The sequence below is a fragment of the Haemaphysalis longicornis genome, unplaced genomic scaffold, assembly GCF_048455015.1.
Source record: "Haemaphysalis longicornis isolate Haplotype H1 unplaced genomic scaffold, Haemaphysalis longicornis Haplotype H1 scaffold_7, whole genome shotgun sequence".
Taxonomy (NCBI): Eukaryota; Metazoa; Arthropoda; class Arachnida; order Ixodida; family Ixodidae; genus Haemaphysalis; species Haemaphysalis longicornis.
Genome location: NW_027526422.1, coordinates 138,367,401 through 138,381,280, shown reverse-complemented (window position 1 = coordinate 138,381,280; position 13,880 = coordinate 138,367,401).

The following is a 13,880-nucleotide window of genomic DNA, read 5'->3' as shown; positions in this document are numbered from 1 at the left end:
CCGTCATAGAACAATGCAGAATTTGGACGGCACCAGATGCCGGGTGCGAAGTAACTGAAATCCAGAATTCGCGGGGTTTTGCTGTAATAGTAATAGATAAACGTAATGCTTCTGGCATTCCGACTTCACAACGCCGAAAGCGCGGCTCAGGGGTGCTAGCACAGTGTAGTGCCATGCTAGGAACGCCAATACAATAGATACCACACAATCCAAACAAGAATATGAGGTATACGGAGGTAACGAAAGAAGTCACCTTAAAAGGAACAAAGTGCGCTCATCTCGACTTGTGTTTGGAAACGGCTGTCACCAGCATGAGAGGACGGGAGCTATTGGTTTTCGGAAAATTTATACAGTAAGTTCGGAATTTTTGCCTATACACAGCTGTTATCTATTTCAGCCAGATTTGAAAAATCACCTCAACACTTTGCGGAGTAGTTCGTGAAAATGGTGAAGTTGAGAGCATTTTATTAAGACATGTTGGCAGCCAAGCAAACCAGTTAGGGCCACAGTACACGTCGTCGGTGCTCCACCGGCCGCGCTGAACCTTCCGCTCAACGGAAACCCACTACCTCTACCTCCAGCCTCATTGTCTACATTCACGCGAGGGGCGCGACTGCCAGCAATTCACCCAAGACGTCAGCTTTCGGGCACTGTTTTATGCCACTTTTTTTCGGGTTGATGCCACCGGGCCGCAGCACCTTGATTCCCTCTTTCTTGAAGCTAGAAGGCCACCCATTGCGTAAACGCCGCTGGTACTGCGGCAATCGAGGATCCGGTGGTCGTAAACGTGGACTGCAACTAGAGAACGGCTGGACTCCGGTGGCAGGGGTGCTGGAGCCACAAAAGTGCAAATGCAGAGTTGCTTTTTTTCAAAGGCTGTATTTAAAGTGGCGGAGAGCTCCTATAGTCAACTGATGACCATGCATTGCGAACCCCTGCTGAACAGATGAGGACTTGCTTATAACTACGGAAATAAAGAGTTTATCTATGCGAAACGACCTAAAAGGGCAAACAGCTTACTGAACAGCCAAAGTTGTTTTGTAACAAAATTTGTCTGAAGCATCCGCGAGCAGGGCGCAAGCAAGCCGCCTCCCCACAGCAGCGCACCTGCCATTTGGGGTTTGACCTCCCGTCCACCCCTGTCCGCCGCCCCCTAAGGTCAAGAGGAAACGAAAGCCTTCCCCAGAGCTGCGACTGCGAGCGGTCGCACGAAGACTCGCTCCAGTGGCGGTTTGTGGACGCCAGGACCCCACGCACATTTAGGCCAACCATGCTGCGTTTTGGCACCTTTTTGAACTCCGGGCCCCCACCAGGGATCGTGCCGCGATAACCCCGTTTGTGCGCTGCGGCGCCTCTTAATTGTAATCAAGTTTCGCTTTTGTCTTATGTATGCTTCATTCATCGTCTACGAGCCTCGTTTCGTCATTGGATCCTTGACTACCCTCCACGATGACACCATTTACCTCAACCACGAACCAAACATTACTGGCGCAGCCCGACAGCGTCGTGGACGTTACCTGTGATTCAGTTAACGAAGTGGTGACTCAGTGCGGGCCGAGAGGTGACTTCGAGAGCAGAAAAGGAGAGACGTCGACACCACGCAAGGACAAAGATGAAGGAGGGCGGCTGCGAGCCGCCTACGAGACAATGAATGGATTAGTTTTCTTGCCGGGGAAACTTCACTTCAGGACCTTCCGATCCCCGCGGGAGACGAGTGGGAGTGGCGTGTGTGGAACAGCGGAGAGGCCGTGTCATCGACGGTGAGTGGTCCGTCCCTGGACCTTAACTTTTTTTAAAGTGTCATCCTCATTGCCAAGGTCCACCATAGCTAGAGATTACAACCTTGAAGAGGGAACGGTTGGTTGAAGTAGCTGACTAGGAGGCAGAGGAAAGGCCGTGTCTAGTCACTGCGGGAGTGTCCGGAACCTCTAAAAGGCGGCCATGCGAGGTGGGCAGCCGGCTGGTGGGGCTGAGGGTCACCACAAAGCCGTTCATGCTAAAGCTCAAAAGGGTCAATGAAATTGCGGCGTTGAGAAGGATTTTCACTGCTGATCATCTGACCAGGCCAGCGAAATCTGCCTCACTGGCAGAAGATTCCTGTGAAAGCGCGACCGCGAGCCCCGCTGTTCCTCCCACATCGAAGGGTATTGTCGGCGGCACCTCGGCTACACAGCCAAGTGTGGCGGAGTTGGTTGGACAGGCCACCAGTCTGGCAGGCCCGCTCGCCGCATCGACAGGCGCCGGGAAAGGGTTAGTGGGCTTGTTCTTGGCTGTCCGAGTGAAGCAGATGAGCCGGTCAATATCGAGGTGCCTACACTGAGATACACGGCGGTAGGAGAAGAGGCGTTCCGTCAGACAGCCAACACCCACTTGTGTGCTTCGAAATCTGTGCCGTATCATGACCGGCTCTGCCCAAATGGTTTTCGTGGGGCAGACGCTGCCGCGGACGTATGCGGGGGTAAAACTGCAGCAGGCACGGCGGCTGATTCAGAGTACGAAAACAGGACGGTGGATCCAAGGCGAGAGACCCGGACAACCACGCCATTCAGCTCCCGTTCGCTCAAACCTGTGCTCGCGTCCAGGCATGCCCGCCGGTGCTCCCTTGCTTCGACAAGCCGTTATCCTGGAGACATAGAGGCTCGCATCGTGCACCGGGTGACTTCTTTGGTCCCACTAGGTTTAGAGGACACTCAATAGCGTCGATCGTGGTTGACCACAGCACTGCTCGGGAATCTTGGCCGAGCCTGCTCAAGCAGGTTTCTGGTGGCAGTAGCTCTCCCGGATGTTTGCGGTTGCGGAAAGACGGCAGGCACCGTTGTGGCGGTATGTAGCGGGCGAACGCGCGCTGTTGATGCCCTGGCAGGCGACATGGCCTCGGATGGCACTGAGCCGTTATCCGCACTGGCTGGTAGGCGTCCTCAGCATGGTCCCCCAGTGCTTATTAGCGTTAACAAGCCTCCAACGAGCGGTCACAACGGCTCCAGTCTCCAGTGCTGCACTAGACAGGCTACAGGCTTTCGTGGTCTCGTAAGTCTAGGCGTAGATCCACAGCCTCGAACGCTGCGAAACTGCTGCTTCAGGGCGCAGTAAATCAAGATTCCGAGGAAAGGGCAGCGGAAAGCATCTTTGCATGCGCTGGAGGAGACGGGGTCAAACGCGTACGGGAGAAGGGAAGCGTCTTAAAGTTTCGGCTCCTGGTCATGCGTGTGGCTCTGGCATTGTAGGTTTCCCTCACAGGTTGCAGAGGCGGATCACCTGACGCCTCTTCAAACACTGAACATCGTGGTTGGCGCAACAACCAGGTTGTGGACTCTCACCTCGAAGAATTGTCCGATTAAGTCGAGTGGTACGGGTGAAAGGGAGGAGGGACTATGGTGAACTGACTGAACGCTCGTGTGTGGTTCATTCCGCTGCTGCTTTTTTTCTTCCCTGTGCTTTGGGCGGAGAGTACCATTCACCCTGTGTTTTGCTGCGTTATTTTGCAATTGCGTTGTTCGTTTGGGAGCCGTTTTCTCTGGTTCCTTCCCTTGTTCATGCGAGTGAGCCTTACTTTTGCTATTCTTGTATTCCGCACGCGGGCATTTTGCAGGGTGCTTGATGTTCCCCTGGAGTGTTATGAATCCTTTGTGTTTTATTTCTTTTGCGTAGCATTTCACTTTGTGCTTTGCTCGGAAGCGCAAATTTTCCTTGCATGCAAGGAATCCTCAAGGGATATTCCTCGCGGTTTTTTGTTTCTTTGTTTAGGGTATCGCTCTGTAATCACTTTGTTCTGGTGCCTGTAGTAGTCGAAGCAGTCCTGACACAGGCTTTTGATGAGGAAGCTGTAATGATGACAGTCGAGAGCACGACGGAAGTCCGTCTTGCCGGGAGGGTACATTAGGAACGAAAAAGAGACGCCGCCCAGTTTAAAGGAAACGTACTGACGTTTCGGCTTCCAGCACGGAAGCCTTGTTCACTATTAATGCATCACCAGAAGTGGGTAGTGTAAGTGGGCTTGAGTAATCGCTGCAAAGAGCGTCCGCAGATCGGGTTTAGATTTCCGTTGTTACGATTGACTGTGTTAGATGTGGTCTGAATCATTAGTGATTCCAGATGTAGCCGTGATGCTGTCACTTTGTCTGTTCCCACGATTCTTGTATTGTTCCAATAAATATTGTGGTTATTCACGAGGGCGTCTTCGGCTAAAGCATTGTTATACGCTCTTATTCTTTACGTCACCTGCGCGCTGCTGCAGACATTCTTATAATTCCCTGATTCGCCGAAATACACGCCGCTGCAGGCTGCACAAGCTATCTCGGATACCACACCGGGGAAACGCTCCTTGGGCAAACTAAATGGCACGTTTCACACTGTTGAGGTGGGCCAGCAAGCTGTTCGCTGCGTCTTTCGGAACGATGCAAAAACAATCGTCGACGTAACGCAACAGTACTTTTGGGTGAGAGGCAAAAGAGGCTAGCGCCCGTGCTTCCAGCGCTTTCATGGTCAGGTTCGCCGCTGTGACCGAAATAGCGGCACCCATTGGAGTCCCAAGCCTTTGCTTGTAGATATGGCCCATAAAGACGAAGTACGTATTGTTCAGGAAAAAATCTAGAAGCCTGCGTAGTTCTGGCACATCGATCGGGGATCTCTGGGGCAATGTCTCATCAGCCTCTAGACCAGTGGTGCATACGTTGAGAGCCAGGTCAATCGGAACGCTCGTGAAAAGGGACTGCACGTCGAAGGACACCATCAAGTCGTCTTTCTTGATCACGGTGTTGCGAGTCTTCTCGACAAAATTGAAAGAATTATGAGCGTGAGTGGTCTTTTTACCAACGAGCCTAGCCAGCACTTGGTGCAGAAACTTCGACACGCTGTGCAGGGGAGAACGTGTATAATCAACAATGGGGCGCATTGGGACATTTGGCTTATGAATTTTTGGCAGTCCATAAAGGGCAGGTGCGGATCCATTGTGGCTGAGCAACTCGTAGTAGAGTCCTTTGAGGTTCGGGGAAACGGTGAGTATTACGTCGGCCAGCAGCTTTTGAAATTCTCGTTCCACCTTGAGCGTGGATCCTTCTGGAGGTGGATATACGTGTCACTGTCATCAAGCATCAAGTAGAAAACGCATCTTCTTCTCGTAGTCGGCCCTATCAAGAATAACGGTAGCATTGCCTTTGTCGGCTGGCAGGATCGCGATGTCATCGTTTTCACGAAGACTCTTGATTGCATCACGTTCCACACGTGTCACCGCTGAGCGGGCAGGTCCACGCTGAACAGCGTTAAGCACACCAACCACTCGGGTGCGGGCCTCTTCGCGACGAGTGTTTTCGACATATCTGATAGCGTTCTCCACCGCGCATACTAGTTTTTTCTTGTCTGGTGCAGGTCCTATATTGAAATTGAATCCTAGGCCACGAACACTATCCTCGTCCGGTTTCGGCTTGTATGACGAAAAGTTATGCACAATCGCTTTAGAAGGCGTCTTCGTTTTGAACGACTGCTCGGACTGAAGGCTGGCCAGCTTATTGCCATGGAAGAGCTCGCATCTCAAAAGCTGATGCTCTGTCTTCTGATTAGTGCGCAGCTGGATGCTGGGGAACACGATGGAGCATTGGTATTCCAGGCGGCGACGGGAAAAGAAGGCATCGTTCTCCAGTGCGCGAATTTTCTCTTTGCAGTCCAGGATCCTGGCTTGAACTAGCAGCCTCTCCGCTTTGCCGACCACGCTGTGACCGAAACGCGTACACACAGGCCTGTTGAGACGCAAAGAGCGCGGAACTAAGTTGAGGGCTTTGCACATTAGGTTGAACTTCAACTGGTTTTTAAATGAGGCAAGACGAACGTTGAGGTTAAAATATTTCCGGATCTGGGTGATGCATTCCTGGCCATACGCCTGGCGCATAGTATTGAAGTCGGGAGAATGATGGATTGAATTGGATTGGAAAAACTTCTTTCGGGCCCTGCGAATAAAGTCCTATTGCTAGGTCTTCATGACTTGGCCGGAGTCGTCACCGCGGGTGTAGCCAACCCGGACAGGGGTCCTCCGCTCCCCGTCACCGCGTCGCCGGGGTGCTCCTGCCTGGCCAGCGCCGCGATGACTCGCTGGACAGCGTAGAGTTGAAGATTTTGGTGTTCATTCCGCACCGCCTCCTCGAAGACAGCCGGCATCGTTCTTGTGTTTGATTCGTCAGGTTATGCGAAGCAATCCCAAACGATGTGCTCGAGTATTGCTGCAGCTTTGCGACACACCCGACAGGTGGCATCAGGGTATACCTATTCAACAGGGAGCCAATAGGCACAGAGTAAACGAAAATTGCGAAGAACATATGTGGGTTAAGCGCTCGATAGCGGGAAGGGAAACGCTGTTGGGAGTCGCCTATTTGTGGTCAGCTGATTACAGGGAGGTTAGAGAAAAGAATTAAAAACTGGTAGGACGCATTAAGCGGGACCTCGATCAGTTAAGACAATCGGGGGAAGTGATTCTAGTTGGAGACATGAATGCCCAGATTGAGGACCTTGACGGATACACAGACCGCAACGGCAAACTCGTACTAGTGTCTCCCTCTGGGATCGGCAACAAAATCCCCTGAACTCCAGAGGTCCTTCTCGTCCAGTGGTCGAGACGGGAGGGTCACGAGGCTACGTGGCTGATGAAAATCAAGCTGGCAGGTATTACAACTTTGGACAGCCAGGAAACATACATCGGGAGTGTCCCCGTGTGATCGCTGGTCGCCAAAATACAAATAGCCATCGAGTTGAGGAAACGCAGCGCGAGGCAATGATGGTGACTAAGCCATCGCCGAGGGACCCAGAACTGGCTGGTGGCGAGAACAGGTGTTTGTTTACCCACTGCTTGCCGTGCGGAAGCACCCGCACAGCTCATAGCACCACATGTTTGTGTTCACGTGCTTGGAACGGATGATTACGCATTGGTTCACATGGGCGGATGTTTGTCACTAATTGGGGAATCGGTCTTTGAACCCTGTCGAGTGATAGTGTCAGGTTGCGCAAATGCAGCACCCGGTTGCAAGTGGTCTTTGGTGCTGTTGTTGAAGCGCATGGTGTTGTGCGCTTACAATACATTTCTTAAGCAAGCAGAAGGTGCCGTCAGCGCTTTACGTACTGCACTAGCATGGCAGTGCCTCTGATTTTGAGAATAGATTTCGTTATCAACGAGGGCCTACTGCTTGCCTTAGAGGGAGCTGGTTACAAATTGGGTAATAATGCCGAATTGACACCTTTTGTGGCGTCAACTCATAACTGTACCTTCGAAAGTCAGCCGGAGTCGCAATAAAATTGGTGCTACATAAGAATCGTGCATTTGCTTGAGGAGCGTTCTTGCAGTGACTATGAGCCAGTAGTAGTAGTAGTAGAAAACTTTGTTATACAAAGTCTAACTATTTAGCTCTCCGAGGGCGGTGCCCTTAGTCCAGGGCCCCATTTGCTACTGCGATCCGTCTTGCCCAGTCGATCAGTCTGCACTGGGCGTCCAAGGCTGAGCTGGAAAGAGCGGCTTCCCATCCGGAGTAGGAGGGGCTGGGTATAGGCAATTGGGTCGGGGGTTCGGAGCATTCCCATGTGGAGTAGTACAGGTTCGGGTGTCCTCCGCAGGATGGGTATCTGTCTGGGTACATGGTAGGGTAGAATGTGTGCCGGAGGGAGAGGCTAGGAAACGTGTTAGTTTGTAGCTGGCGCCATGCAGCGGATTCCTCACGGGTGAGTTGCGCGTGTGGTAGAGGAAGTGTCCTACGGGAGAGTCTGTAGTGTTGTAGTATAGGTGTGTACGTGAGTGGGATACTTTCTGTCTTATCTGGTTTTGTTTGGTCTTCCACTAGTGAGGCCTCGGGATACCGCATGAACGCGTTCATTGCCAGGGAAACACGCATGCCCAGGTGTCCAGATTAGACGGACTGGTTGAATTTGTCGGTTTCGCTGCACGATGTGGTAGGCGGTCGGGGTGATACGTCCTTGCACATAATTTCGCATGCCTCTGGTGAGTCGGATATAATATTTATTGGGTTCCCTGAAGGGCGAGTGCTGATAGCGAGTGCTATTGCACACTCTTCCGCTTCTGTGCTGTTCCCGGAGCGTATGGTGGCTGACGTTACCGTCTCACCTCTCCAGTCAGCTACCGCTGCCACCTTGGCATTTATGGCTGGATATTCTGCTGCATCTGTATAGAGGGTGTCGGGGTTACTGCTTTATATGCTGGCATTTTTCTGGGTATGGGTGATACTGTTCTTCTCCCTCTAACTTCCGGGGGTATTGGTTTGAGCTCTCCAGGGAAAGTTCACACATGGAGTACCCTAGTTTTCGGAGGACGTGTCTCCTTGTGAGGGTGCACTTCGATCTTTCTAATTGACTGATTTTTTGTGCTTCGAATAATGTTTTGGTTTCGACCGGGGTTATCCACACATGATGTACTAATACAAATTAAAGAAAAAGTTATTCATCGAATTAACAACACACAAACGAAAGCCATACTAGCTTTAGATCTTAAAGGGACACTGAAGTGAATTTGTCAAGCTCCCGTTTTTGCTTGCACTGTGCAGACTGGCTCAAATTAACACACTATTCATCGTTTATCCGGTTGACAAATCGGTAATTATTTTACAAAGCGGGAAAGAAGAAAAACTACTATGCGCGGTTTGCGGCGGCCGCACCAACTAAAGGCTGTGACGTCAGGAGGGGGGCACCGTGATTGGACGATGCCCAAGGTTAGCAATCAAACAAGTTTCGGTTTCGGTTTCGGTTCTGTAAAACAACATGCTTGACATCTGATGGCGTGGTTGGATGGGCATTCTCGATATCTCAGTTATCGCCGTACCACGCTTCTGCCATGTTGTCGGCTGTCAAATGTCTAAGATAAACCTCCCAGGGTGGCTTGGAATCGTAGAAATCACTAGACGAGGCCTACACAGTGGATGAACGCCCTCCGCGTCACCGCAGACTCTCAAATGCCATGCGCTTTTCCCGCATATTCCGAGCTTGCCTCACTCATGTCTAGTTCGCACCAGGCTAGTTCGCACCAAAAAGCTAGTTCGCACCAGGTCAAGGGTGTGCTGATTCAGGCCTGGGCCCACTGCCCGCAAGCAGTCGGTGCTTGTGGCAACAGCACGCCAACGAGAACTCGCTAGCGCGTCATTGTCAGTATGCGCGCGTTCTGCGATCTCGCTCGTGGACCAGTGAACGTTACGGCCCAAAAATGGTGAACTCAGTTCAGAAAACATCGGCCGCATACAAAAAAATGAACTTACAAAAAAAATACATGTTCCCTCGGGGATTCGAACTTGCGACTTTCAAAACAGAAATTCCATTCGAACTTGCGACTTTCAAAACAGAAATTCCAGCGCCTCAGACCACTAGGCCACGAGCCGGCGCTGGCCGATTTGGATATATAAGGTTTATAATGTACGACCAGTTTACACTTTTATTTATTTTAAGCCTTTTAAGTACTTTATGTGGCTATTTATTTTATGTCACTCCTGCAGTAAGTGTTCCTCAAACTTCCACAATGTCTCACGTCTAGCAATTGCTGTTCTTTGACGGAAAAGCGTCGCATCTGCACTTGTGCAGCGCTTGTGTGGAGCGACCCAGACTCTGAGTTTGACACAGTGTACAAACTAACAAAGTTAGGACAGGCACATTCTTTCATTCACAAAGGTGTTGTGGCTTAGTTTCAATTGAGCGAGCGAATAGCGACGACCCGTCGGCGGCCGGCGGACGAAACGCTGGGCCGACTGACTCGATCGGTAGGTCGGCTGGTCGGCGAACCGTGCAGTAGCACAGCCATTTTCCAGCTCATCTCCTGCTGACGTCACACGAAAGCGCCACAGAAAATGGGCGAGCGTAAAGAGAGGAGGACAGCATTTTCGAATTGATTTTTCTACTAAATAAATTCGCGTAAACGGGCCAGAGTGGTCGAAACAATGCCTACGGACTCCGAACTACAATTTGTGCTAGTAATCCCGCAATGTTTACAAATCACTTCAGTGTCCCTTTAGGGCACTTTGGACAATGTGACTCACGACCTTATACTCGACAACCTCGCAGTAACGAAGTGCGGCCGAAGAACGTACAACTACGTACAAGCATTCTTCAAAGATCGCACAGCAACAATAGGGGTGGGGAACATTCCCTCAGACACCATCCCTCTAGCAGGAAAGGGCGCGCCACAGGGATCGGTTCTTTCTCCAATGCTGTTATCTTAGCAATAAGGCGACTGTCCCGCACTCTTCTAGATGCCATTCCGAGAATCAGACACGTGCTGTACGCGGATGATAGTACCATGTTGGTCACCAGCAGCTCTAATGATATATACAAGATGCGACAGGAAGCAGCGAACGCCACCCAACAGTATGCAAGGGCAGGGGGACTAATTCCCGCAGCCCACAAAAATCAGAACTGATCATAGTTTGAAAAGGCTGCCGAAAACCGACCCACCGCGCGACATTACGGTCACTGTCGAGGGCGAGCCAGTTAACAGAGTGGCCACGCTACGGTTGCTAGGGCTGCATGTGCAAACTAACACAAAGGCGACGTGCACTTTGGGACTACTGAAAAAACAAATTACTCAAATATATCACATGACCCGAAGGATCATGTGGAATATTTATTTGTTTGTAAATTTGATTATTAGATTATTTGGATTATTTATTTATATGATATGAAGGAGCATGTGAATTAAGGCCGCCACAGTCTTAAAGAAGCGAACGTACTGTGCATCGTGCAGGCTGTGATCATAAGCCGCATAATCTGTCATGACCTTACCACCGACTTACCCAGGCAGAGACTAAGCAGCTGGACACCTTAATCCACACCGCCGTAAAGGCGGCGACAGGCATCCCTGTCTACGCCTCAACGAACCTGTGATTACGATTGGACGTACATAATACCACGATGGAATTAATCGGAGGACTATGAGCGAGAGCAGCTCGCCTGTGTGCTGGCGAAACTGGACGTCGTCCTCGAGGAGATGCTGAAAACGGTGGTTGTGCGGCCGTCACAGAGCGCCCGCGCATCTTCGGTTCTGTTGGCGCCAAAAAAAAGACGGCAGTGTGCGTCTCAGCGTGGATGACCGTCGTCTCTACGACGTAACTGTGAGAGACGCTTATCCTTTTCCTGCCGTAGAATATATCATTTCCACGCTTGGTGGTGCACGCGTGTTTACTACTCTATATTGCACACGCGGCTTTTGTAGCTTGAGCTACACTGGCCGAGTTGGAGCAGTTTCGTTTCGCTGGCTCCAGGGAAGCTGTGCTGCACACGCGCGAGGAGCAGTGACGTCACACGGCGCACAGAACGTTGCCCACTGTCCGGTGTCTATCACACACCCCACGCGTTGAGCGTCTTCACCAACCTCCGTTCCGCACGTGGCGGCCCTGTCCACTTGATGATCATGCGAGGGGTGGCCGGGTTTCTAACCGATGGCTCGGGCGTGGCAGCAACACCGGTGTGCGCCTGTGGAACCAGCTTAGTTCCGGGGCGATTGGTGAGGCTGCGCCAGTGCCGCTTGATAAATATTCATGTGTCACCAAATGCGTATACCGTGTGTCTGTCATTGAATCAGCAGTAAGCATAATAATGAAGCTAATCCTAGACAACTAGGAAAGCTAGGAATAACCAGCTGAACCTTACCTCACGGTACTTATATGCTGGCATAGCCGAGCTAAGCGACTGGTAATTTTTTTGCAAATCGAAATGCACCCGGATGATATTCCTAAAACAATCTTCACGTGCTACAGAGGTCTTTTCGAGTTTGTGCGCATGCCGGTCGGGCCAAAGAACTCGCTGAGCTCCGTTCAAAGATTGATGGACATCGTTCTTGACGGTGCACGGTGTCAGTACGCGATGGCCTATATGGATGACGTCGTCGTCTTTTCGCATACCTTTGAGGAGCATCTCGTGCATCTTAGAGACGTGCTTGACCGCATGCAACGCGCCGCTCTCACCATCGAGCCCAAAAAATTCAACTCGCGACAAGCACGGTCGACTTGCTGGGTCTTGTTGTAGACAACCGGGCGCTTCGTCGTAACGATGCTAAACTGAAGGCAATCACAGAGCATCTGTGCCCGCGTGGTGTTAGGAGCTTGCAGCGCTTCTTAAGCATAATAGCCAGTTACCGTAGCTTCATCCCTCATTGCGCAGAACTGTCACGTCTGCTGAACCAGCTTCTTTGAAAGGGGTGAAATGGCAATGGGAGGAGGCCGAACAAAAACCTTTTGAAGCACAGTCACGTGCTATGGCAGAAGCAGCGGCGTTAAGGATACGGGACCTTAACAAGCCCATTGTTGCAGACTGACGCTAGTGACTATGGACTGGGCGCAGTGATGATGCAGGTGTTCGATGGCGTTCTCCGTCCGGTCGCATTCTCTAGCCATATACTTACCACAGCTGAGCGCAATTACACGGTCACAAAACGCGAGTGTCTAGCAATTGTGTTCGTGCTGAAAAAAGTTAACATGTATCTAGACGGTGCCTCTTGCACTATTCAGACCGACCACATGGCCTTAATGTGGCTGCTGTGTCGGCAGAGCCCTGCTGGTCGCCTTGCGCGCTGGGTGGTTGTGCTTCAGCGCTACGATTTTATTATCAAGCAGAGGAAGGGTTCGTATAACCAAGTCGCTGACGCGCTATCACGCACCCCTGCCGTCATCTTCGGACGTGGAAGTTCCGGCGCTGGTGGCTGCAGGGGATCCTGAAGCACTCTGGGGTACGCTGGTGAGCAGGGCAGATCTCGTTGCGCAACGTGCCGAAGGACTCTGCCGTAAGATCATTGAGTACCTCGGGGCACCGGGTGCTGCTGCCACCGGCAAGAGCGGTGAGTTTTATTCAGCTATCTTTATTTAGTTTATTCACTTTTGTTTTACATAGTTTTTTTCTGGTCTACCTAAGCACCGAATGCTTGTTGGCTTTCCAGGCAGTTGGTCTAAACTTACGCAAAAGATTGTAAGCACACTCTCAAGTTTTAACATGACAAAAACTTCTTGCTCGAAAATCACATAGCAGAAGTATGCATTGCAACAAAATCTAAACAGCAAAAAAAGAAGCAGTTAAATCAAAGAGAACCCCAACGACGACTACAAGGAACTGCTCCGCAAGCTGCAACAGAACGGGCTCAAGGCGTGGAAATGTCTGCGCAGGAGGTCGCCTGATTCTTGCTGCGGCAGGAAACTAAACATCCCTCTCGCGAGGGGCATGATCAAATGCAGAGCATTTCCGGGGGCGCACGACGTTAAGTAGTTTGCATTACGTTAATGTTGTGTCACTTGTTGCTGTTGGTTGTGGTATTGTAATCAAATGATAAGACGTAATTACGTGGTCACGTGACATCATTCATTAGCAGGTGGGTATGGTTATTGTGGCGTAGTGGGAAGAGCACCATGTACCTCGCGTTACGCCCACAGGTAGTGAATGCGTTGTATCAGCAGCTTCTTCACGTAGTTTGAAAGAGTCAAAGATATAAGGCGCGTTCCTAGCCCTCCATTCTGTGTCGGCTTTGTGGCGCAGCGGGTAGAGCACCATGTGCCTTGCCTTCCACCCGCAGGGTCGTGGGATCGAAACCAGGCGCCGGTAAGTATTATTTTTTTATATAGTGTAGGGGGGGGGGGTGCTTACTACTACGCACAACTAGAACGGGTGACATCGTTAGTTAAAGAAATGCTCTGCATTTAAAAGTTCTTGTGGAAAGCACAAACGTATACCATTCTTCACCCATGCTTACTACTACGCACAACTAGAACGGGTGACATCGTTAGTTAAAGAAATGCTCTGCATTTAAAAGTTCTTGTGGAAAGCACAAACGTATACCATTCTTCACCCATATGAGTTACCTAAAACACAATATTCGACAATTTTCTTAAACATTTTCCTCCGTGTTTTCATATTATACAAATTTCTTC